Here is a 25,863-nt window from a genome sequence, read left to right as displayed (position 1 = left end):
AGAACAGGGTCTCAAATTTAGAAAACCAACTTATTCTTGCTTAAGGGTAAAGGTGAGTTGGGGTGCTGCATAAAACCAGAGATTTAAATGAGCACAGATAAAGTTCCTTAAGCCAAATATGGAATAGACAAGAGCTACTCCTTGCTCAACGAAATGGACTCAACACCCCATATTAAACGCCTAAGAATGTAACTGACTAGTAAGTATCTTAAAACCTATGGATTGCTATGTCTCCGAAAGAGAATCAAGCATGTGTACAGGGGCATAACCGCAGCAGTGATAGGATTGGAGAGGTTCGGTGAGCAAATGAAGACCCTTTGAAGTCATATTGCATGGTACCCATTCCACGGGTTTCAACTACCCAGGTTTAAGGTATTCTTCCTTCAGCTAAAACATGCATGTGGAACCTAGAGTATGATCAACCATGTGATCGGGAGACGTGTTCAAATATGTCTCAGTTTTCCTCTCCTGGTACTCGGGTGCAACATTCCAGACGCTTTACTAACACTCTCCCCACTTGGAGAGTCAGTCCCTTTAACCTCCTGTTTGGCCCAGTTTGCAATTTCTGCGGAAGATGAACAGGAATAGCGAGAACCAATGAGAGGCTAGCTGGAGGTGTCTGGACGGGCAAATTTAACTCTCATTTCCCACCAGGAAGAGGAATTAACCAAAGGCTCAGCATGCCGGGCCGGAACCAGATTAGGGCCTGAAGCCATCCTGCGGTGTTGCGGCCAGGTCACAAGAAAGCGAGTTGAAGAAAGGAGCTCAGGGGCACTGTAATTCAGAAACCTGCAGAGTTATAAATGACAGCTATCGTCCAAAAATAGACTGAAGTAAGGCTGCCAAGAGGACTTGAAAGCGGGGCAGAATTGCAGGAAACCGATTTCAGGAGGTAGACTGGAATTGCATTGAAAGCATAGGAAAAGAGGCAGAACGTCCACAATGATGCACTTGGCCAAAAAGGGCGTATGCGTTTTTTCCTGAATATATTCAGGAAAAAACGCATACGCCCTTTTTGGCCAACCAAGCAAGCTTGCAAAGGAAATCTGCACTACAATGAAGTCTCACTTCCCCCCGGTCAAAAGGGCCATCTGAAAAAAGTGTAAAATCCAGAAAGGCAACAGGCCATTGAGAACTGGGAGCCTTGTTATGCTGATGGGCGGGATGTAAATTGCCAACAGACACTTGGGAGAAGTGTATGGTGTTTCCTGAAACATCTAAAAAACAAAGCAACAGAGCCTAGGGCAATTCCACTTATGGTCCTATAGCTTAGGGAAATTAAAATCAAAAAGACACAGCCACCCCAAAGTTTGGAACAGCTCTGTTTACAAGAACCTCGTTTACAGTACAAGTTCAACATCGCAGAAAGTGAAAAATGGATAAAGAAGTTGTGGTATTCACTTACAAAGCAATATCACTCAGCAATGAAATCTATGTCATCAGGCACTTAGCAGCACAATGAGTGGATTCAGGTATGATGATTCTAACTGATATAAGTCACACAGAAAAAGAAACATCATAAGATATCAGTAATACACGGAATGGAAACTTGGCTACACAGGAACTGAATTACAGAACAGAACAGGGTCTCAAATTTAGAAAACCAACTTATGCTTGCTTAAGGGTAAAGGTGAGTTGGGGTGCTGCATAAAACCAGAGATTGAAATGAGCACAGATAAAGTTCCTTAAGTCAAATATGGAATAGACAAGAGCTACTCCTTGCTCAACGAAATGGATTCAACACCGCATATTAAACGCCTAAGAATGTACCTGACTAGTAAGTATCGTAAAACCTATGGATTGCTATGTCTCCAAAAGAGAATCAAGCTTGTGTACAGGGGCATAAACGCAGCAGTGATAGGATTGGAGAGGTTCGGTGAGCAAATGAAGACCCTTTGAAGTCATATTGCATGGTACCCATTACACGGGTCTCAACTCTCCAGGTTTAAGGTATTCTTCCTTCAGCTAAAACATGCATGTGGAACCCAAGTATGATCAACCATGTAAACGGGAGACGTGTTCAAATATGTCTCAGTTTTCCTCCCCTGGTACTCGGGTGCAACATTCCAGACGCTTTACTAACACTCTCCCCACTTGGAGAGTTAGCGCCTTTAACCTTCTGTTTGGCCCAGTTTGCAATTTCTGCGGAAGATGAACAGGAATAGCGAGAACCAATGAGAGGCTAGCTGGAGGTGTCTGGACGGGCAAATTATTCCTGAATATATTCAGGAAAAAACGCATACGCCCTTTTTGGCCAACCAAGCAAGCTTGCAAAGGAAATCTGCACTACAATGAAGTCTCACTTCACCCCGGTCAAAAGGGCCATCTGAAAAAAGTGTAAAATCCAGAAAGGCAACAGGCCATTGAGAACTGGGAGCCTTGTTATGCTGATGAGCGGGATGTAAATTGCCAACAGACACTCGGGAGAAGTGTATGGTGTTTCCTGAAACATCTAAAAAACAAAGCAACAGAGCCTAGGGCACTTCCACTTATGGTCCTATAGCTTAGGGAAATTAAAATCAAAAAGACACAGCCACCCCAAAGTTTGGAACGGCTCTGTTTACAAGAACCTCGTTTACAGTACAAGTTCAACATCACAGAAAGTGAAAAATGGATAAAGAAGTTGTGGTATTTACTTACAAAGCAATATCACTCAGCAATGAAATCTGTGTCATCAGGCCCTTAGCAGCACAATGAGTGGATTCAGGTATGATGATTCTAACTGAAATAAGTCACACAGAAAAAGAAACATCATAAGATATCAGTAATACACGGAATGTAAACTTGGCTACACAGGAACTGAATTACAGAACAGAACAGGGTCTCAAATTTAGAAAACCAACTTATTCTTGCTTAAGGGTAAAGGTGAGTTGGGGTGCTGCATAAAACCAGAGATTGAAATGAGCACAGATAAAGTTCCTTAAGCCAAATATGGAATAGACAAGAGCTACTCCTTGCTCAACGAAATGGACTCAACACCCCATATTAAACGCCTAAGAATGTACCTGACTAGTAAGTATCTTAAAACCTATGGATTGCTATGTCTCCGAAAGAGAATCAAGCATGTGTACAGGGGCATAAACGCAGCAGTGATAGGATTGGAGAGGTTCGGTGAGCAAATGAAGACCCTTTGAAGTCATATTGCATGGTACACATTCCACGGGTTTCAACTACCCAGGTTTAAGGTATTCTTCCTTCAGCTAAAACATGCATGGGGAACCTAGAGTATGATCAACCATGTGATCGGGAGACGTGTTCAAATATGTCTCAGTTTTCCTCCCCTGGTACTCGGGTGCAACATTCCAGACGCTTTACTAACACTCTCCCCACTTGGAGAGTCAGTCCCTTTAACCTCCTGTTTGGCCCAGTTTGCAATTTCTGCGGAAGATGAACAGGAATAGCGAGAACCAATGAGAGGCTAGCTGGAGGTGTCTGGACGGGCAAATTTAACTCTCATTTCCCACCAGGAAGAGGAATTAACCAAAGGCTCAGCATGCCGGGCCGGAACCAGATTAGGGCCTGAAGCCATCCTGCGGTGTTGCGGCCAGGTCACAAGAAAGCGAGTTGAAGAAAGGAGCTCAGGGGCACTGTAATTCAGAAACCTGCAGAGTTATAAATGACAGCTATCGTCCAAAAATAGACTGAAGTAAGGCTGCCAAGAGGACTTGAAAGCGGGGCAGAATTGGAGGAAACCGATTTCAGGAGGTAGACTGGAATTGCATTGAAAGCATAGGAAAAGAGGCAGAACGTCCACAATGATGCACTTGGCCAAAAAGGGTGTATGCGTTTTTTCCTGAATATATTCAGGAAAAAATGCATACGCCCTTTTTGGCCAACCAAGCAAGCTTGCAAAGGAAATCTGCACTACAATGAAGTCTCACTTCCCCCCGGTCAAAAGGGCCATCTGAATAAAGTGTAAAATCCAGAAAGGCAACAGGCCATTGAGAACTGGGAGCCATGTTATGCTGATGGGCGGGATGTAAATTGCCAACAGACACTTGGGAGAAGTGTATGGTGTTTCCTGAAACATCTAAAAAACAAAGCAACAGAGCCTAGGGCAATTCCACTTATGGTCCTATAGCATAGGGAAATTAAAATCAAAAAGACACAGCCACCCCAAAGTATGGAACGGCTCTGTTTACAAGAACCTCGTTTACAGTACAAGTTCAACATCGCAGAAAGTGAAAAATGGATAAAGAAGTTGTGGTATTTACTTACAAAGCAATATCACTCAGCAATGAAATCTATGTCATCAGGCCCTTAGCATCACAATGAGTGGATTCAGGTATGATGATTCTAACTGAAATAAGTCACACAGAAAAAGAAACATCATAAGATATCAGTAATACACGGAATGTAAACTTGGCTACACAGGAACTGAATTACAGAACAGAACAGGGTCTCAAATTTAGAAAACCAACTTATGCTTGCTTAAGGGTAAAGGTGAGTTGGGGTGCTGCATAAAACCAGAGATTGAAATGAGCACAGATAAAGTTCCTTAAGTCAAATATGGAATAGACAAGAGCTACTCCTTGCTCAACGAAATGGACTCAACACCGCATATTAAACGCCTAAGAATGTACCTGACTAGTAAGTATCTTAAAACCTATGGATTGCTATGTCTCCAAAAGAGAATCAAGCATGTGTACAGGGGCATAAACGCAGCAGTGATAGGATTGGAGAGGTTCGGTGAGCAAATGAAGACCCTTTGAAGTCATATTGCATGGTACCCATTCCACGGGTCTCAACTCTCCAGGTTTAAGGTATTCTTCCTTCAGCTAAAACATGCATGTGGAACCCAAGTATGATCAACCATGTGAACGGGAGACGTGTTCAAATATGCCTCAGTTTTCCTCCCCTGGTACTCGGGTGCAACATTCCAGACGCTTTACTAACACTCTCCCCACTTGGAGAGTCAGCGCCTTTAACCTTCTGTTTGGCCCAGTTTGCAATTTCTGCGGAAGATGAACAGGAATAGTGAGAACAAATGAGAGGCTAGCTGGAGGTGTCTGGACGGGCAAATTATCCCTGAATATATTCAGGAAAAAAGGCATACGCCCTTTTTGGCCAACCAAGCAAGCTTGCAAAGGAAATCTGCACTACAATGAAGTCTCACTTCCCCCCGGTCAAAAGGGCCATCTGAAAAAAGTGTAAAATCCAGAAAGGCAGGACAGGCCATTGAGAACTGGGAGCCTTGTTATGCTGATGGGCGGGATGTAAATTGCCAACAGACACTTGGGAAAAGTGTATGGTGTTTCCTGAAACATCTAAAAAACAAAGCAACAGAGCCTAGGGCACTTCCACTTATGGTCCTATAGCTTAGGGAAATTAAAATCAAAAAGACACAGCCACCCCAAAGTTTGGAACGGCTCTGTTTACAAGAACCTCGTTTACAGTACAAGTTCAACATCGCAGAAAGTGAAAAATGGATAAAGAACTTGTGGTACTTACGTACAATGCAGTATCACTCAGCAATGAAATCTATGTCATCAGGACCGAAGCAGCATAATTAGTAGATTCAGGTACGATGATTCTAACTGAAATAAGTCACACAGAAAAAGAAACATCATAAGATATCACTAAAACACGGAATGTAAACTTGGCTACACAGGAACTGAATTCCAAAACAGAAAAGGTTCTCAAATTTAGAAAACCAACTTATGCTTGCTTAAGGGGAAAGGTGAGTTGGGTTGCTGCATAAAACCAGAGATTGAAATGAGCACAGATAAAGTTCGTTAAGCCAAATATGGAATAGACAAGAGCTACTCCTTGCTCAACGAAATGGACTCAACACCGCATATTAAACGCCTAAGAATGTACCTGACTAGTAAGTATCTTAAAACCTATGGATTGCTATGTCTCCGAAAGAGAATCAAGCAGGTGTACAGGGGCATAAACGCAGCAGTGATAGGATTGGAGAGGTTCGGTGAGCAAATGAAGACCCTTTGAAGTCATATTGCATGGTACCCATTCCACGGGTTTCAACTACCCAGGTTTTAGGTATTCTTCCTTCAGCTAAAACATGCATGTGGAACCCAGAGTATGATCAACCATGTGATCGGGAGACGTGTTCAAATATGTCTCAGTTTTCCTCCCCTGGTACTCGGGTGCAACATTGCAGACGCTTTACTAACACTCTCCCCACTTGGAGAGTCAGCGCCTTTAACCTCCTGTTTGGCACAGTTTGCAATTTCTGCGGAAGATGAACAGGAATAGCGAGAACCAATGAGAGGCTAGCTGGAGGTGTCTGGACGGGCAAATTTAACTCTCATTTCGCAACAGGAAGAGGAAATAACCAAAGGCTCAGCGTTCCGTACCGGAACCAGTTTAGGGCCTGAAGCCATCCTGCGGTATTGCGGCCAGCTCAAAAGAAACCGAGTTGAAGAAAGGAGCTCAGGGGCACTGTAATTCACAAACCTGCAGTTATAAATGACAGCTATCGTCCAAAAATATACTGAAGTAAGGCTGCCAAGAGGACTTGAAAGCGGGGCAGAATTGCAGGAAACCGATTTCAGGAGGTAGACTGGAATTGCATTGAAAGCATAGGAAAAGAGGCAGAACGTCCACAATGATGCACTTGGCCAAAAAGGGCGTATGCGTTTTTTCCTGAATATATTCAGGAAAAAACGCATACGCCCTTTTTGGCCAACCAAGCAAGCTTGCAAAGGAAATCTGCACTACAATGAAGTCTCACTTCCCCCCGGTCAAAAGGGCCATCTGAAAAAAGTGTAAAATCCAGAAAGGCAGGACAGGCCATGGAGAACTGGGAGCCTTGTTATGCTGATGGGCGGGATGTAAATTGCCAACAACCACTCGGGAGAAGTGTATGGTGTTTCCTGAAACATCTAAAAAACAAAGCAACAGAACCTAGGGCACTTCCACTTATGGTCCTATAGCTTAGGGAAATTAAAATCAAAAAGACACAGCCACCCCAAAGTTTGGAACGGCTCTGTTTACAAGAACCTCGTTTACAGTACAAGTTCAACATCGCAGAAAGTGAAAAATGGATAAAGAAGTTGTGGTATTTACTTACAAAGCAATATCACTCAGCAATGAAATCTGTGTCATCAGGCCCTTAGCAGCACAATGAGTGGATTCAGGTATGATGATTCTAACTGAAATAAGTCACACAGAAAAAGAAACATCATAAGATATCAGTAATACACGGAATGTAAACTTGGCTACACAGGAACTGAATTACAGAACAGAACAGGGTCTCAAATTTAGAAAACCAACTTATTCTTGCTTAAGGGGAAAGGTGAGTTGGGGTGCTGCATAAAACCAGAGATTGAAATGAGCACAGATAAAGTTCCTTAAGCCAAATATGGAATAGACAAGAGCTACTCCTTGCTCAACGAAATGGACTCAACACCCCATATTAAACGCCTAAGAATGTACCTGACTAGTAAGTATCTTAAAACCTATGGATTGCTATGTCTCCGAAAGAGAATCAAGCATGTGTACAGGGGCATAAACGCAGCAGTGATAGGATTGGAGAGGTTCGGTGAGCAAATGAAGACCCTTTGAAGTCATATTGCATGGTACCCATTCCACGGGTTTCAACTACCCAGGTTTAAGGTATTCTTCCTTCAGCTAAAACATGCATGGGGAACCTAGAGTATGATCAACCATGTGATCGGGAGACGTGTTCAAATATGTCTCAGTTTTGCTCCCCTGGTACTCGGGTGCAACATTCCAGATGCTTTACTAACACTCTCCCCACTTGGAGAGTCAGTCCCTTTAACCTCCTGTTTGGCCCAGTTTCCAATTTCTGCGGAAGATGAACAGGAATAGTGAGAACCAATGAGAGGCTAGCTGGAGGTGTCTGGGACGGGCAAATTTAACTCTCATTTCCCACCAGGAAGAGGAATTAACCAAAGGCTCAGCATGCCGGGCCGGAACCAGATTAGGGCCTGAAGCCATCCTGCGGTGTTGCGGCCAGGTCACAAGAAAGCGAGTTGAAGAAAGGAGCTCAGGGGCACTGTAATTCACAAACCTGCAGAGTTATAAATGACAGCTATCGTCCAAAAATAGACTGAAGTAAGGCTGCCAAGAGGACTTGAAAGCGGGGCAGAATTGCAGGAAACCGATTTCAGGAGGTAGACTGGAATTGCATTGAAAGCATAGGAAAAGAGGCAGAACGTCCACAATGATGCACTTGGCCAAAAAGGGCGTATGCGTTTTTTCCTGAATATATTCAGGAAAAAACGCATACGCACTTTTTGGCCAACCAAGCAAGCTTGCAAAGGAAATCTGCACTACAATGAAGTCTCACTTCCCCCCGGTCAAAAGGGCCATCTGAAAAAAGTGTAAAATCCAGAAAGGCAGGACAGGCCATGGAGAAATGGGAGCCTTGTTATGCTGATGGGCGGGATGTAAATTGCCAACAGACACTCCGGAGAAGTGTATGGTGTTTCCTGAAACATCTAAAAAACAAAGCAACAGAGCCTAGGGCACTGCCACTTATGGTCCTATAGCTTAGGGAAATTAAAATAAAAAAGACACAGCCACCCCAAAGTTTGGAACGGCTCTGTTTACAAGAACCTCGTTTACAGTACAAGTTCAACATCGCAGAAAGTGAAAAATGGATAAAGAAGTTGTGGTATTTACTTACAAAGCAACATCACTCAGCAATGAAATCTATGTCATCAGGCCCTTAGCATCACAATGAGTGGATTCAGGTATGATGATTCTAACTGAAATAAGTCACACAGAAAAAGAAACATCATAAGATATCAGTAATACACGGAATGTAAACTTGGCTACACAGGAACTGAATTACAGAACAGAACAGTGTCTCAAATTTAGAAAACCAACTTATGCTTGCTTAAGGGTAAAGGTGAGTTGGGGTGCTGCATAAAACCAGAGATTGAAATGAGCACAGATAAAGTTCCTTAAGTCAAATATGGAATAGACAAGAGCTACTCCTTGCTCAACGAAATGGATTCAACACCGCATATTAAACGCCTAAGAATGTACCTGACTAGTAAGTATCTTAAAACCTATGGATTGCTATGTCTCCGAAAGAGAATCAAGCATGTGTACAGGGGCATAAACGCAGCAGTGATAGGATTGGAGAGGTTCGGTGAGCAAATGAAGACCCTTTGAAGTCATATTGCATGGTACCCATTACACGGGTCTTAACTCTCCAGGTTTAAGGTATTCTTCCTTCAGCTAAAACATGCATGTGGAACCCAAGTATGATCAACCATGTGAACGGGAGACGTGTTCAAATATGTCTCAGTTTTCCTCCCCTGGTACTCGGGTGCAACATTCCAGACGCTTTACTAACACTCTCCCCACTTGGAGAGTCAGCGCCTTTAACCTCCTGTTTGGCCCAGTTTGCAATTTCTGCGGAAGATGAACAGGAATAGCGAGAACCAATGAGAGGCTAGCTGGAGGTGTCTGGACGGGCAAATTTAACTCTCATTTCCCACGAAGAAGAGGAATTAACCAAAGGCTTAGCGTGCCGTTGCCAGAACCAGATTAGGGCCTGAAGCCATCCTGCGGTGTTGCGGCCAGGTCACAAGAAAGCGAGTTGAAGAAAGGAGCTCAGGGGCACTGTAATTCACAAACCTGCAGAGTTATAAATGACAGCTATCGTCCAAAAATATACTGAAGTAAGGCTGCCAAGAGGACTTGACAGCGGGGCAGAATTGCAGGAAACCGATTTCAGGAGGTAGACTGGAATTGCATTGAAAGCATAGGAAAAGAGGCAGAACGTCCACAATGATGCACTTGGCCAAAAAGGGCGTATGCGTTTTTTCCTGAATATATTCAGGAAAAAACGCATACGCCCTTTTTGGCCAACCAAGCAAGCTTGCAAAGGAAATCTGCACTACAATGAAGTCTCACTTCCCCCCGGTCAAAAGGGCCATCTGAAAAAAGTGTAAAATCCAGAAAGGCAGGACAGGCCATGGAGAACTGGGAGCCTTGTTATGCTGATGGGTGGGATGTAAATTGCCAACAACCACTCGGGAGAAGTGTATGGTGTTTCCTGAAACATCTAAAAAACAAAGCAACAGAACCTAGGGCACTTCCACTTATGGTCCTATAGCTTAGGGAAATTAAAATCAAAAAGACACAGCCACCCCAAAGTTTGGAACGGCTCGGTTTACAAGAACCTCGTTTACAGTACAAGTTCAACATCGCAGAAAGTGAAAAATGGATAAAGAAGTTGTGGTATTTACTTACAAAGCAATATCACTCAGCAATGAAATCTGTGTCATCAGGCCCTTAGCAGCACAATGAGTGGATTCAGGTATGATGATTCTAACTGAAATAAGTCACACAGAAAAAGAAACATCATAAGATATCAGTAATACACGGAATGTAAACTTGGCTACACAGGAACTGAATTACAGAACAGAACAGGGTCTCAAATTTAGAAAACCAACTTATTCTTGCTTAAGGGGAAAGGTGAGTTGGGGTGCTGCATAAAACCAGAGATTGAAATGAGCACAGATAAAGTTCCTTAAGCCAAATATGGAATAGACAAGAGCTACTCCTTGCTCAACGAAATGGACTCAACACCCCATATTAAACGCCTAAGAATGTACCTGACTAGTAAGTATCTTAAAACCTATGGATTGCTATGTCTCCGAAAGAGAATCAAGCATGTGTACAGGGGCATAAACGCAGCAGTGATAGGATTGGAGAGGTTCGGTGAGCAAATGAAGACCCTTTGAAGTCATATTGCATGGTACCCATTCCACGGGTTTCAACTACCCAGGTTTAAGGTATTCTTCCTTCAGCTAAAACATGCATGGGGAACCTAGAGTATGATCAACCATGTGATCGGGAGACGTGTTCAAATATGTCTCAGTTTTCCTCCCCTGGTACTCGGGTGCAACATTCCAGACGCTTTACTAACACTCTCCCCACTTGGAGAGTCAGCGCCTTTAACCTCCTGTTTGGCCCAGTTTGCAATTTCTGCGGAAGATGAACAGGAATAGTGAAAACCAATGAGAGGTTAGCTGGAGGTGTCTGGACGGGCAAATTTAACTCTCATTTCCCACCAGGAAGAGGAAATAACCAAAGGCTCAGCGTGCCGTACCGGAACCAGATTAGGGCCTGAAGCCATCCTGCGGTGTTGCGGCCAGGTCACAAGAAAGCGAGTTGAAGAAAGGAGCTCAGGGGCACTGTAATTCACAAACCTGCAGAGTTATAAATGACAGCTATCGTCCAAAAATAGACTGAAGTAAGGCTGCGAAGAGGACTTGAAAGCGGGGCAGAATTGCAGGAAACCGATTTCAGGAGGTAGACTGGAATTGCATTGAAAGCATAGGAAAAGAGGCAGAACGTCCACAATGATGCACTTGGCCAAAAAGGGCGTATGCGTTTTTTCCTGAATATATTCAGGAAAAAACGCATAGGCCCTTTTTGGCCAACCAAGCAAGCTTGCAAAGGAAATCTGCACTACAATGAAGTCTCACTTCCCCCCGGTCAAAAGGGCCATCTGAATAAAGTGTAAAATCCAGAAAGGCAGGACAGGCCATGGAGAACTGGGAGCCTTGTTATGCTGATGGGCGGGATGTAAATTGCCAACAACCACTCGGGAGAAGTGTATGGTGTTTCCTGAAACATCTAAAAAACAAAGCAACAGAACCTAGGGCACTTCCACTTATGGTCCTATAGCTTAGTGAAATTAAAATCAAAAACACACAGCCACCCCAAAGTTTGGAACGGCTCTGTTTACAAGAACCTCGTTTACAGTACAAGTTCAACATCGCAGAAAGTGAAAAATGGATAAAGAAGTTGTGGTATTCACTTACAAAGCAATATCACTCAGCAATGAAATCTGTGTCATCAGGCCCTTAGCAGCACAATGAGTGGATTCAGGTATGCTGATTCTAACTGAAGTAAGTCACACAGAAAAAGAAACATCATAAGATATCAGTAATACACGGAATGTAAACTTGGCTACACAGGAACTGAATTACAGAACAGAACAGGGTCTCAAATTTAGAAAACCAACTTATGCTTGCTTAAGGGTAAAGGTGAGTTGGGGTGCTGCATAAAACCAGAGATTGAAATGAGCACAGATAAAGTTCCTTAAGCCAAATATGGAATAGACAAGAGCTACTCCTTGCTCAACGAAATGGACTCAACACCCCATATTAAACGCCTAAGAATGTACCTGACTAGTAAGTATCTTAAAACCTATGGATTGCTATGTCTCCGAAAGAGAATCAAGCATGTGTACAGGGGCATAAACACAGCAGTGATAGGATTGGAGAGGTTCGGTGAGCAAATGAAGACCCTTTGAAGTCATATTGCATGGTACCCATTCCACGGGTTTCAACTACCCAGGTTTAAGGTATTCTTCCTTCAGCTAAAACATGCATGTGGAACCTACAGTATGATCAACCATGTGATCGGGAGACATGTTCAAATATGTCTCAGTTTTCCTCTCCTGGTACTCGGGTGCAACATTCCAGATGCTTTACTAACACTCTCCCCACTTGGAGAGTCAGTCCCTTTAACCTCCTGTTTGGCCCAGTTTGCAATTTCTGCGGAAGATGAACAGGAATAGCGAGAACCAATGAGAGGCTAGCTGGAGGTGTCTGGACGGGCAAATTTAACTCTCATTTCCCACCAGGAAGAGGAATTAACCAAAGGCTCAGCATGCCGGGCCGGAACCAGATTAGGGCCTGAAGCCATCCTGCGGTGTTGCAGCCAGGTCACAAGAAAGCGAGTTGAAGAAAGGAGCTCAGGGACACTGTAATTCACAAACCTGCAGAGTTATAAATGACAGCTATCGTCCAAAAATAGACTGAAGTAAGGCTGCCAAGAGGACTTGAAAGCGGGGCAGAATTGCAGGAAACCGATTTCAGGAGGTAGACTGGAATTGCATTGAAAGCATAGGAAAAGAGGCAGAACGTCCACAATGATGCACTTGGCCAAAAAGGGCGTATGCGTTTTTTCCTGAATATATTCAGGAAAAAACGCATACGCCCTTTTGGCCAACCAAGCAAGCTTGCAAAGGAAATCTGCACTACAATGAAGTCTCACTTCCCCCCGGTCAAAAGGGCCATCTGAATAAAGTGTAAAATCCAGAAAGGCAGGACAGGACATGGAAAACTGGGAGCCTTGTTATGCTGATGGGCGGGATGTAAATTGCCAACAGACACTCGGGAGAAGTGTATGGTGTTTCCTGAAACATCTAAGAAACAAAGCAACAGAGACTAGGGCACTGCCACTTATGGTCCTATAGCTTAGGGAAATTAAAATCAAAAAGACACAGCCACCCCAAAGTTTGGGACGCCTCTGTTTACAAGAACCTCGTTTACAGTACAAGTTCAACATCACAGAAAGTGAAAAATGGATAAAGAAGTTGTGGTATTTACTTACAAAGCAATATCACTCAGCAATGAAATCTATGTCATCAGGCCCTTAGCATCACAATGAGTGGATTCAGGTATGATGATTCTAACTGAAATAAGTCACACAGAAAAAGAAACATCATAAGATATCAGTAATACACGGAATGTAAACTTGGCTACACAGGAACTGAATTACGGAACAGAACAGGGTCTCAAATTTAGAAAACCAACTTATGCTTGCTTAAGGGTAAAGGTGAGTTGGGGTGCTGCATAAAACCAGAGATTGAAATGAGCACAGATAAAGTTCCTTAAGTCAAATATGGAATAGACAAGAGCTACTCCTTGCTCAACGAAATGGACTCAACACCGCATATTAAACGCCTAAGAATGTACCTGACTAGTAAGTATCTTAAAACCTATGGATTGCTATGTCTCCGAAAGAGAATCAAGCATGTGTACAGGGGCATAAACGCAGCAGTGATAGGATTGGAGAGGTTCGGTGAGCAAATGAAGACCCTTTGAAGTCATATTGCATGGTACCCATTACACGGGTCTCAACTCTCCAGGTTTAAGGTATTCTTCCTTCAGCTAAAACATGCATGTGGAACCCAAGTATGATCAACCATGTGAACGGGAGACGTGTTCAAATATGTCTCAGTTTTCCTCCCCTGGTACTCGGGTGCAACATTCCAGACGGTTTACTAACACTATCCCCACTTGGAGAGTCAGCGCCTTTAACCTCCTGTTTGGCCCAGTTTGCAATTTCTGCGGAAGATGAACAGGAATAGCGAGAACCAATGAGAGGCTAGCTGGAGGTGTCTGGACGGGCAAATTTAACTCTCATTTCCCACCAGGAAGAGGAATTAACCAAAGACTCAGCATGCCGGGCCGGAACCAGATTAGGGCCTGAAGCCATCCTGCGGTGTTGCGGCCAGCTCACAAGAAAGCAAGTTGAAGAAAGGAGCTCAGGGGCACTGTAATTCACAAACCTGCAGAGTTATAAATGACAGCTATCGTCCAAAAATAGACTGAAGTAAGGCTGCCAAGAGGACTTGAAAGCGGGGCAGAATTGCAGGAAACCGATTTCAGGAGGTAGACTGGAATTGCATTGAAAGCATAGGAAAAGAGGCAGAACGTCCACAATGATGCACTTGGCCAAAAAGGGCGTATGCGTTTTTTCCTGAATATATTCAGGAAAAAACGCATACGCCCTTTTTGGCCAACCAAGCAAGCTTGCAAAGGAAATCTGCACTACAATGAAGTCTCACTTCCCCCCGGTCAAAAGGGCCATATGAAAAAAGTGTAAAATCCAGAAAGGCAGGACAGGCCATGGAGAACTGGGAGCCTTGTTATGCTGATGGGTGGGATGTAAATTGCCAACAACCACTCGGGAGAAGTGTATGGTGTTTCCTGAAACATCTAAAAAACAAAGCAACAGAACCTAGGGCACTTCCACTTATGGTCCTATAGCTTAGGGAAATTAAAATCAAAAAGACACAGCCACCCCAAAGTTTGGAACGGCTCTGTTTACAAGAACCTCGTTTACAGTACAAGTTCAACATCGCAGAAAGTGAAAAATGGATAAAGAAGTTGTGGTATTTACTTACAAAGCAATATCACTCAGCAATGAAATCTGTGTCATCAGGCCCTTAGCAGCACAATGAGTGGATTCAGGTATGATGATTCTAACTGAAGTAAGTCACACAGAAAAAGAAACATCATAAGATATCACTAATACACGGAATGTAAACTTGGCTACACAGGAACTGAATTACAGAACAGAACAGGGTCTCAAATTTAGAAAACCAACTTATGCTTGCTTAAGGGTAAAGGTGAGTTGGGGTGCTGCATAAAACCAGAGATTGAAATGAGCACAGATAAAGTTCCTTAAGTCAAATATGGAATAGACAAGAGCTACTCCTTGCTCAACGAAATGGACTCAACACCGCATATTAAATACCTAAGAATGTACCTGACTAGTAAGTATCTTAAAACCCATGGATTGCTATGTCTCCGAAAGAGAATCAAGCATGTGTACAGGGGCATAAACGCAGCAGTGATAGTATTGGAGAGGTTCGGTGAGCAAATGAAGACCCTTTGAAGTCATATTGCATGATACCCATTACACGGGTCTTAACTCTCCAGGTTTAAGGTATTCTTCCTTCAGCTAAAACATGCATGTGGAACCCAAGTATGATCAACCATGTAAACGGGAGACGTGTTCAAATATGTCTCAGTTTTCCTCCCCTGGTACTCGGGTGCAACATTCCAGACGCTTTACTAACACTCTCCCCACTTGGAGAGTCAGCGCCTTTAACCTCCTGTTTGGCCCAGTTTGCAATTTCTGCGGAAGATGAACAGGAATAGCGAGAACCAATGAGAGACTAGCTGGAGGTGTCTGAACGGGCAAATTTAACTCTCATTTCCCACCAGGAAAAGGAAATAACCAATGGCTCAGCGTGCCGTGCCGGAACCAGATTAGGGCCTGAAGCCATCCTGCGGTGTTGCGGCCAGGTCACAAGAAAGCAAGTTGAAGAAAGGAGCTCAGGGGCACTGTAATTCACAAACCTGCAGAGTTATAAATGACAGCTATCGTCCAAAAAGAGACTGAAGTAAGGCTGCCAAGAGGACTTGAAAGCGGGGCAGAATTGCAGGAAACCGATTTCAGGAGGTAGACTGGAATTGCATTGAAAGCATAGGAAAAGAGGCAGAACGTCCACAATGATGCACTTGGCCAAAAAGGGCGTATTCGTTTTTTCCTGAATATATTCAGGAAAAAACGCATACGCCCTTTTTGGCCAACCAAGCAAGCTTGCAAAGGAAATCTGCACTACAATGAAGTCTCACTTCCCCCCGGTCAAAAGGGCCATCTGAAAAAAGTGTAAAATCCAGAAAGGCAGGACAGGCCATGGAGAACTGGGAGCCTTGTTATGCTGATGGGCGGGATGTAAATTGCCAACAACCACTCGGGAGAAGTGTATGGTGTTTCCTGAAACATCTAAAAAACAAAGCAACAGAACCTAGGGCACTTCCACTTATGGTCCTATAGCTTAGGGAAATTAAAATCAAAAACACACAGCCACCCCAAAGTTTGGGACGCCTCCGTTACAGAACCTCGTTTACCGTACAATTTCAATATCACAGAATGTGAAAAATGGATAAAGAACTTGTGGTACTTACGTACAATGCAGTATCACTCAGCAATGAAATCTATGTCATCAGGCCCGTAGCAGCATAATGAGTGGATTCAGGTACGATGATTCTAACTGAAATAAGTCACACAGAAAAAGAAACATCATAAGATATCACTAATACACGGAATGTAAACTTGGCTACACAGGAACTGAATTACAGAACAGAACAGGGTCTCAAATTTAGAAAACCAACTTATGCTTGCTTAAGGGGAAAGGTGAGTTGGGGTGCTGCATAAAACCAGAGATTGAAATGAGCACAGATAAAGTTCCTTAAGCCAAATATAGAATAGACAAGAGCTACTCCTTGCTCAACGAAATGGACTCAACACAGCATATTAAACGCCTAAAATGTACCTGACTATTAAGTATCTTAAAACCTATGGATTGCTATGTCTCTGAAAGAGAATCAAGCATGTGTACAGGGGCATAAACGCAGCAGTGATAGGATTGGAGAGGTTCGGTGACCAAATGAAGACCCTTTGAAGTCATATTGCATGGTACCCATTTCACGGGTCTCAACTCTCCAGGTTTAAGGTATTCTTCCTTCAGCTAAAACATGCATGTGGAACCCAAGTATGATCAACCATGTGAACGGGAGACGTGTTCAAATATGTCTCAGTTTTCCTCCCCTGGTACTCGGGTGCAACATTCCAGACGCTTTACTAACACTCTCCCCACTTGGAGAGTCAGCGCCTTTAACATCCTGTTTGGCACAGTTTGCAATTTCTGCGGAAGATGAACAGGAATAGCGAGAACCAATGAGAGGCTAGCTGGAGGTGTCTGGACGGGCAAATTTAACTCTCATTTCCCACCAGGAAGAGGAAATAACCAAAGGCTCAGTGTGCCGTACCGGAACCAGATTAGGGCCTGAAGCCATCCTGTGGTGTTGCGGCCAGCTCAAAAGAAAGCGAGTTGAAGAAAGGAGCTCAGGGGCACTGTAATTCACAAACCTGCAGAGTTATAAATGATAGCTATCGTCCAAAAATAGACTGAAGTAAGGCTTCCAAGAGGACTTGAAAGTGGGGCAGAATTGCAGGAAACCGATTTCAGGAGGTAGACTGGAATTGCATTGAAAGCATAGGAAAAGAGGCAGAACGTCCACAATGATGCACTTGGCCAAAAAGGGCGTATGCGTTTTTTCCTGAATATATTCAGGAAAAAACGCATACGCCCTTTTTGGCCAACCAAGCAAGCTTGCAAAGGAAATCTGCACTACAATGAAGTCTCACTTCCCCCCGGTCAAAAGGGCCATCTGAAAAAAGTGGAAAATCCAGAAAGGCAGGACAGGCCATGGAGAACTGGGAGCCTTGTTATGCTGATGGGCGGGATGTAAATTGCCAACAGACACTCGGGAGAAGTGTATGGTGTTTCCTGAAACATCTAAAAAACAAAGCAACAGAGCCTAGGGCACTGCCACTTATGGTCCTATAGCTTAGGGAAATTAAAATCAAAAAGACACAGCCACCCCAAAGTTTGGAACGGCTCTGTTTACAAGAACCTCGTTTACAGTACAAGTTCAACATCGCAGAAAGTGAAAAATGGATAAAGAAGTTGTGGTATTTACTTACAAAGCAATATCACTCAGCAATGAAATCTGTGTCATTAGGCCGTTAGCAGCACAATGAGTGGATTCAGGTATGATGATTCTAACTGAAATAAGTCACACAGAAAAAGAAATATCAAAAGATATCAGTAATACACGGAATGGAAACTTGGCTACACAGGAACTGAATTACAGAACAGAACAGGGTCTCAAATTTAGAAAACCAACTTATTCTTGCTTAAGGGGAAAGGTGAGTTGGGGTGCTGCATAAAACCAGAGATTGAAATGAGCACAGATAAAGTTCCTTAAGCCAAATATGGAATAGACAAGAGCTACTCCTTGCTCAACGAAATGGACTCAACACCGCATATTAAACGCCTAAGAATGTACCTGACTAGTAAGTATCTTAAAACCTATGGATTGCTATGTCTCCGAAAGAGAATCAAGCATGTGTACAGGGGCATAAACGCAGCAGTGATAGGATTGGAGAGGTTCGGTGAGCAAATGAAGACCCTTTGAAGTCATATTGCATGGTACCCATTACACGGGTCTCAACTCTCCAGGTTTAAGGTATTCTTCCTTCAGCTAAAACATGCATGTGGAACCCAAGTATGATCAACCATGTGAACGGGAGATGTGTTCAAATATGTCTCAGTTTTCCTCCCCTGGTACTCGGGTGCAACATTCCAGACGCTTTACTAACACTCTCCCCACTTGGAGAGTCAGTCCCTTTAACCTCCTGTTTGGCCCAGTTTGCAATTTCTGCGGAAGATGAACAGGAATAGCGAGAACCAATGAGAGGCTAGCTGGAGGTGTCTGGACGGGCAAATTTAACTCTCATTTCCCACCAGGAAGAGGAATTAACCAAAGGCTCAGCATGCCGGGCCGGAACCAGATTAGGGCCTGAAGCCATCCTGCGGTGTTGCGGCCAGCTCACAAGAAAGCGAGTTGAAGAAAGGAGCTCAGGGGCACTGTAATTCACAAACCTGCAGAGTTATAAATGACAGCTATCGTCCAAAAATAGACTGAAGTAAGGCTGCCAAGAGGACTTGAAAGCGGGGCAGAATTGCAGGAAACCGATTTCAGGAGGTAGACTGGAATTGCATTGAAAGCATAGGAAAAGAGGCAGAACGTCCACAATGATGCACTTGGCCAAAAAGGGCGTATGCGTTTTTTCCTGAATATATTCAGGAAAAAACGCATACGCCCTTTTTGGCCAACCAAGCAAGCTTGCAAAGGAAATCTGCACTACAATGAAGTCTCACTTCCCCCGGGTCAAAAGGGCCATCTGAAAAAAGTGTAAAATCCAGAAAGGCAGGACAGGCCATGGAGAACTGGGAGCCTTGTTATGCTGATGGGCGGGATGTAAATTGCCAACAACCACTCGGGAGAAGTGTATGGTGTTTCCTGAAACATCTAAAAAACAAAGCAACAGAGCCTAGGGCACTTCCACTTATGGTCCTATAGCTTAGGGAAATTAAAATCAAAAAGACACAGCCACCCCAAAGTTTGGAACGGCTCTGTTTACAAGAACCTCGTTTACAGTACAAGTTCAACATCGCAGAAAGTGAAAAATGGATAAAGAAGTTGTGGTATTTACTTACAAAGCAATATCACTCAGCAATGAAATCTGTGTCATCAGGCCCTTAGCAGCACAATGAGTGGATTCAGGTATGATGATTCTAACTGAAATAAGTCACACAGAAAAAGAAATATCAAAAGATATCAGTAATACACGGAATGGAAACTTGGCTACACAGGAACTGAATTACAGAACAGAACAGGGTCTCAAATTTAGAAAACCAACTTATTCTTGCTTAAGGGGAAAGGTGAGTTGGGGTGCTGCATAAAACCAGAGATTGAAATGAGCACAGATAAAGTTCCTTAAGTCAAATATGGAATAGACAAGAGCTACTCCTTGCTCAACGAAATGGACTCAACACCCCATATTAAACGCCTAAGAATGTACCTGACTAGTAAGTATCTTAAAACCTATGGATTGCTATGTCTCCGAAAGAGAATCAAGCATGTGTACAGGGGCATAAACGCAGCAGTGATAGGATTGGAGAGGTTCGGTGAGCAAATGAAGACCCTTTGAAGTCATATTGCATGGTACCCATTACACGGGTCTTAACTCTCCAGGTTTAAGGTATTCTTCCTTCAGCTAAAACATGCATGTGGAACCCAAGTATGATCAACCATGTGAACGGGAGACGTGTTCAAATATGTCTCAGTTTTCCTCCCCTGGTACTCGGGTGCAACATTCCAGACGCTTTACTAACACTCTCCCCACTTGGAGAGTCAGTGCCTTTAACCTCCTGTTTGGCCCAGTTTGCAATTTCTGCGGAAGATGAACAGGAATAGCGAGAACCAATGAGAGACTAGCTGGAGGTGTCTGGACGGGCAAATTTAACTCTCATTTCCCACCAGGAAGAGGAAATAACCAAAGGCTCAGCATGCCGTGCCGGAACCAGATTAGGGCCTGAAGCCATCCTGCGGTGTTGCGGCCAGGTCACAAGAAAGCGAGTTGAAGAAAGGAGCTCAGGGGCACTCTAATTCACAGACCTGCAGAGTTATAAATGACAGCTATCGTCCAAAAATAGACTGAAGTAAGGCTGCCAAGAGGACTTGAAAGCGGGGCAGAATTGCAGGAAACCGATTTCAGGAGGTAGACTGGAATTGCATTGAAAGCATAGGAAAAGAGGCAAAACGTCCACAATGATGCACTTGGCCAAAAAGGGCGTATGCGTTTTTTCCTGAATATATTCAGGAAAAAACGCATACGCCCTTTTTGGCCAACCAAGCAAGCTTGCAAAGGAAATCTGCACTACAATGAAGTCTCACTTCCCCCCAGTCAAAAGGGCCATCTGAAAAAAGTGTAAAATCCAGAAAGGCAGGACAGGCCATGGAGAACTGGGAGCCTTGTTATGCTGATGGGCGGGATGTAAATTGCCAACAGACACTCGGGAGAAGTGTATGGTGTTTCCTGAAACATCTAAAAAACAAAGCAACAGAGCCTAGGGCACTGCCACTTATGGTCCTATAGCTTAGGGAAATTAAAATCAAAAAGACACAGCCACCCAAAAGTTTGGAACGGCTCTGTTTACAAGAACCTCGTTTACAGTACAAGTTCAACATCGCAGAAAGTGAAAAATGGATAAAGAAGTTGTGGTATTTACTTACAAAGCAATATCACTCAGCAATGAAATCTGTGTCATCAGGCCCTTAGCAGCACAATGAGTGGATTCAGGTATGATGATTCTAACTGAAATAAGTCACACAGAAAAAGAAACATCATAAGATATCAGTAATACACGGAATGTAAACTTGGCTACACAGGAACTGAATTACAGAACAGAACAGGGTCTCAAATTTAGAAAACCAACTTATTCTTGCTTAAGGGTAAAGGTGAGTTGGGGTGCTGCATAAAACCAGAGATTGAAATGAGCACAGATAAAGTTCCTTAAGCCAAATATGGAATAGACAAGAGCTACTCCTTGCTCAACGAAATGGACTCAACACCCCGTATTAAACGCCTAAGAATGTACCTGACTTGTAAGTATCTTAAAACCTATGGATTGCTATGTCTCCGAAAGAGAATCAAGCATGTGTACAGGGGCATAAACGCAGCAGTGATAGGATTGGAGAGGTTCGGTGAGCAAATGAAGACCCTTTGAAGTCATATTGCATGGTACCCATTCCACGGGTTTCAACTACCCAGGTTTAAGGTATTCTTCCTTCAGCTAAAACATGCATGTGGAACCTAGAGTATGATCAACCATGTGATCGGGAGACGTGTTCAAATATGTCTCAGTTTTCCTCCCCTGGTACTCGGGTGCAACATTCCAGATGCTTTACTAACCCTCTCCCCACTTGGAGAGTCAGTCCCTTTAACCTCCTGTTTGGCCCAGTTTGCAATTTCTGCGGAAGATGAACAGGAATAGCGAGAACCAATGAGAGGCTAGCTGGAGGTGTCTGGACGGGCAAATTTAACTCTCATTTCCCACCAGGAAGAGGAATTAACCAAAGGCTCAGCATGCCGGGCCGGAACCAGATTAGGGCCTGAAGCCATCCTGCGGTGTTGCGGCCAGGTCACAAGAAAGCGAGTTGAAGAAAGGAGCTCAGGGGCACTGTAATTCACAAACCTGCAGAGTTATAAATGACAGCTATCGTCCAAAAATAGACTGAAGTAAGGCTGCCAAGAGGACTTGAAAGCGGGGCAGAATTGCAGGAAACCGATTTCAGGAGGTAGACTGGAATTGCATTGAAAGCATAGGAAAAGAGGCAGAACGTCCACAATGATGCACTTGGCCAAAAAGGGCGTATGCGTTTTTTCCTGAATATATTCAGGAAAAAACGCATACGCCCTTTTTGGCCAACCAAGCAAGCTTGCAAAGGAAATCTGCACTACAATGAAGTCTCACTTCCCCCCGGTCAAAAGGGCCATCTGAAAAAAGTGTAAAATCCAGAAAGGCAACAGGCCATTGAGAACTGGGAGCCTTGTTATGCTGATGGGCGGGATGTAAATTGCCAACAGACACTTGGGAGAAGTGTATGGTGTTTCCTGAAACATCTAAAAAACAAAGCAACAGAGCCTAGGGCACTTCCACTTATGGTCCTATAGCTTAGGGAAATTAAAATCAAAAAGACACAGCCACCCCAAAGTTTGGGACGCCTCTGTTTACAAGACCCTCGTTTACAGTACAAGTTCAACATCGCAGAAAGTGAAAAATGGATAAAGAAGTTGTGGTATTCACTTACAAAGCAATATCACTCAGCAATGAAATCTATGTCATCAGGCCCTTAGCAGCACAATGAGTGGATTCAGGTATGATGATTCTAACTGAAATAAGTCACACAGAAAAAGAAACATCATAAGATATCAGTAATACACGGAATGGAAACTTGGCTACACAGGAACTGAATTACAGAACAGAACAGGGTCTCAAATTTAGAAAACCAACTTATGCTTGCTTAAGGGTAAAGGTGAGTTGGGGTGCTGCATAAAACCAGAGATTGAAATGAGCACAGATAAAGTTCCTTAGGCCAAATATGGAATAGACAAGAGCTACTCCTTGCTCAACGAAATGGACTCAACACCCCATATTAAACGCCTAAGAATGTACCTGACTAGTAAGTATCGTAAAACCTATGGATTGCTATGTCTCCGAAAGAGAATCAAGCATGTGTACAGGGGCATAAACGCAGCAGTGATAGGATTGGAGAGGTTCGGTGAGCAAATGAAGACCCTTTGAAGTCATATTGCATGGTACCCATTACACGGGTCTCAACTCTCCAGGTTTAAGGTATTCTTCCTTCAGCTAAAACATGCATGTGGAACCCAACTATGATCAACCATGTGAACGGGAGACGTGTTCAAATATGTCTCAGTTTTCCTCCCCTGGTACTCGGGTGCGACATTCCAGACGCTTTACTAACACTCTCCCCACTTGGAGAGTCAGCGCCTTTAACCTCCTGTTTGGCCCAGTTTGCAATTTCTGCGGAAGATGAACAGGAATAGCGAGAACCAATGAGAGACTAGCTGGAGGTGTCTGGACGGGCAAATTTAACTCTCATTTCCCAACAGGAAGAGGAAATAACCAAAGGCTCAGCGTGCCGTACCGGAACCAGATTAGGGCCTGAAGCCATCCTGCGGTGTTGAGGCCAGCTCAAAAGAAAGCGAGTTGAAGAAAGGAGCTCAGGGGCACTGTAATTCACAAACCTGCAGAGTTATAAATGACAGCTATCGTCCAAAAATAGACTGAAGTAAGGCTGCCAAGAGGACTTGAAAGCGGGACAGAATTGCAGGAAACCGATTTCAGGAGGTAGACTGGAATTGCATTGAAAGCATAGGAAAAGAGGCAGAACGTCCACAATGATGCACTTGGCCAAAAAGGGCGTATGCGTTTTTTCCTGAATATATTCAGGAAAAAACGCATACGCCCTTTTTGGCCAACCAAGCAAGCTTGCAAAGGAAATCTGCACTACAATGAAGTCTCACTTACCCCCGGTCAAAAGGGCCATCTGAAAAAAGTGTAAAATCCAGAAAGGCAGGACAGGCCATGGAGAACTGGGAGCCTTGTTATGCTGATGGGCGGGATGTAAATTGCCAACAACCACTCGGGAGAAGTGTATGGTGTTTCCTGAAACATCTAAAAAACAAAGCAACAGAACCTAGGGCACTTCCACTTATGGTCCTATAGCTTAGGGAAATTAAAATCAAAAAGGCACAGCCACCCCAAAGTTTGGAACGGCTTTGTTTACAAGAACCTCGTTTACAGTACAAGTTCAACATCGCAGAAAGTGAAAAATGGATAAAGAAGTTGTGGTATTTACTTACAAAGCAATATCACTCAGCAATGAAATCTGTGTCATCAGGCCCTTAGCAGCACAATGAGTGGATTCAGGTATGATGATTCTAACTGAAATAAGTCACACAGAAAAAGAAACATCATAAGATATCAGTAATACACGGAATGGAAACTTGGCTACACAGGAACTGAATTACAGAACAGAACAGGGTCTCAAATTTAGAAAACCAACTTATTCTTGCTTAAGGGTAAAGGTGAGTTGGGGTGCTGCATAAAACCAGAGATTGAAATGAGCACAGATAAAGTTCCTTAAGCCAAATATGGAATAGACAAGAGCTACTCCTTGCTCAACGAAATGGACTCAACACCCCGTATTAAACGCCTAAGAATGTACCTGACTTGTAAGTATCTTAAAACCTATGGATTGCTATGTCTCCGAAAGAGAATCAAGCATGTGTACAGGGGCATAAACGCAGCAGTGATAGGATTGGAGAGGTTCGGTGAGCAAATGAAGACCCTTTGAAGTCATATTGCATGGTACCCATTCCACGGGTTTCAACTACCCAGGTTTAAGGTATTCTTCCTTCAGCTAAAACATGCATGTGGAACCTAGAGTATGATCAACCATGTGATCGGGAGATGTGTTCAAATATGTCTCAGTTTTCCTCCCCTGGTACTCGGGTGCAACATTCCAGACGCTTTACTAACCCTCTCCCCACTTGGAGAGTCAGTCCCTTTAACCTCCTGTTTGGCCCAGTTTGCAATTTCTGCGGAAGATGAACAGGAATAGCGAGAACCAATGAGAGGCTAGCTGGAGGTGTCTGGACGGGCAAATTTAACTCTCATTTCCCACCAGGAAGAGGAATTAACCAAAGGCTCAGCATGCCGGGCCGGAACCAGATTAGGGCCTGAAGCCATCCTGCGGTGTTGCGGCCAGGTCACAAGAAAGCGAGTTGAAGAAAGGAGCTCAGGGGCACTGTAATTCACAAACCTGCAGAGTTATAAATGACAGCTATCGTCCAAAAATAGACTGAAGTAAGGCTGCCAAGAGGACTTGAAAGCGGGGCAGAATTGCAGGAAACCGATTTCAGGAGGTAGACTGGAATTGCATTGAAAGCATAGGAAAAGAGGCAGAACGTCCACAATGATGCACTTGGCCAAAAAGGGCGTATGCGTTTTTTCCTGAATATATTCAGGAAAAAACGCATACGCCCTTTTTGGCCAACCAAGCAAGCTTGCAAAGGAAATCTGCACTACAATGAAGTCTCACTTCCCCCCGGTCAAAAGGGCCATCTGAAAAAAGTGTAAAATCCAGAAAGGCAACAGGCCATTGAGAACTGGGAGCCTTGTTATGCTGATGGGCGGGATGTAAATTGCCAACAACCACTCGGGAGAAGTGTATGGTGTTTCCTGAAACATCTAAAAAACAAAGCAACAGAGCCTAGGGCACTTCCACTTATGGTCCTATAGCTTAGGGAAATTAAAATAAA

The 25,863-nt window shown here is 43.7% G+C and overlaps 1 long non-coding RNA gene across 3 annotated transcripts in view; it reads right to left on the bottom strand.

Annotated features, from left to right (window-relative positions):
- LOC307181407 overlaps positions 1-25,863 on the bottom strand; it is a 428,825-nt gene that overhangs the window by 79,124 nt on the left and 323,838 nt on the right. Inside the window, exon 5 of one of the 3 annotated variants that reach the window (XR_013826690.1) lies at positions 8,608-8,692. The exons of the other annotated variants lie outside the window; for them this stretch is intronic. This is a non-coding gene — a long non-coding RNA (uncharacterized lncRNA). Of the gene's footprint in view, positions 1-8,607; positions 8,693-25,863 lie in introns of those variants that run through there. 3 annotated transcript variants of the gene reach the window in all.

This window comes from Stenella coeruleoalba, assembly GCF_951394435.1.
Source record: "Stenella coeruleoalba genome assembly, contig: scaffold_179, whole genome shotgun sequence".
Taxonomy (NCBI): Eukaryota; Metazoa; Chordata; class Mammalia; order Artiodactyla; family Delphinidae; genus Stenella; species Stenella coeruleoalba.
Note: the sequence above shows the minus strand (reverse complement) of the source record. Positions and strands in the feature narration are given on the sequence as shown.